Genomic DNA, 1,167 nt, shown 5'->3' on the forward strand with positions numbered 1-1,167 from the left:
TTCCAGGTGCTGTTTTTCTTCTTTTACTACGCGAGTCCCAGGGATTGAACTCAGGTTATCAGACTTGGCAGCAAATACTCCTACCACTGAACCGTCTTCCCAACCCTTTATAGAACAGTGGTAGACTAGAGTCCTGGGGGAAAGTCTAGATTCAAACTCTCCCTCGCCCCCCCCCCAAAAAAAAAAGATTGCTAATTTCCTGTGCATGGTTTCAATCGGGCCTGCGGCTCAATGGATTTCTTCTATTCAGTTCATTTAGTATCACTGAATGCATCTAGGCCTGGTCTGTAAGCTGGGAGCTCCTGATGTATAAGTTCAGCGGATCCTATTCCAACACTTGATCTAACTGTCTACAAAAGGATAAGCACCATTATTTAGCAAAATCTGGCTGTGCACTGAAAATGCAAACTGCTTTCCTAGTTTGCATTTTTGGGACCAGGAAAGGTGCCTAGAGCTGACGCCTGAACTAGGCCCTGGAAGCTTCACTACCTGCCCAGCTTCCACTAAGACCATTTCAGGACGGCAACCTGTTTCATGGGTAGCGGCTTTCAGTAGCTGGAAAAATCGAGAAACTTCTTTCGGGCAGATGAAGCCACTTTGTGAGCAAAGACCACAAGGATGTGAAATGTAAGGCTCTCGGGGAAGGCACGGGTCATGATGGATTGGGCAGAGGTGCGAAGGAGCGTGGTGGGTGGAAAACGAAGCGGAAAGGTACACGTCAGCAGGCCGGAGATCAGCTAGAAGATCAACCGGGACCCTCAGGAGCCAGAGGCTGGGCTGGTTCGCTGCGGCTGGTGACGGATCAGGAGTATTAATCCGGCCCCGGGGGGGGGGGGCTTGAGCACAGGAAGGAAGCTGTCAGAGTAACGCTGGAGGCCCTAGGAGTCAGACTCCGCGTCGTGAATGCGGACGTGGCTGCCAGGGGGCCTTGGTTAGCGGGCCGCGCCCACACGCCCGAGAGCAGACAACTGGGACTCCGCGTCCCCACAGGATGGGCGACCCGAGCTGGGCGGGAATCCGGTCCACGCAACTCGGCGCGCTCGCGGGGACGTGGCGCTTTCAAGCCAATCACGGCCGCGGGACGGTGGGACCAATGGCCGCACGGGAAAGCGGCGCATCAGCCGCGGTCTTGCTGGTGATTGGTGCGCAGGCCGCCGACCTGGCGGA

The sequence above is a fragment of the Phodopus roborovskii genome, unplaced genomic scaffold, assembly GCF_943737965.1.
Source record: "Phodopus roborovskii unplaced genomic scaffold, PHOROB, whole genome shotgun sequence".
Taxonomy (NCBI): Eukaryota; Metazoa; Chordata; class Mammalia; order Rodentia; family Cricetidae; genus Phodopus; species Phodopus roborovskii.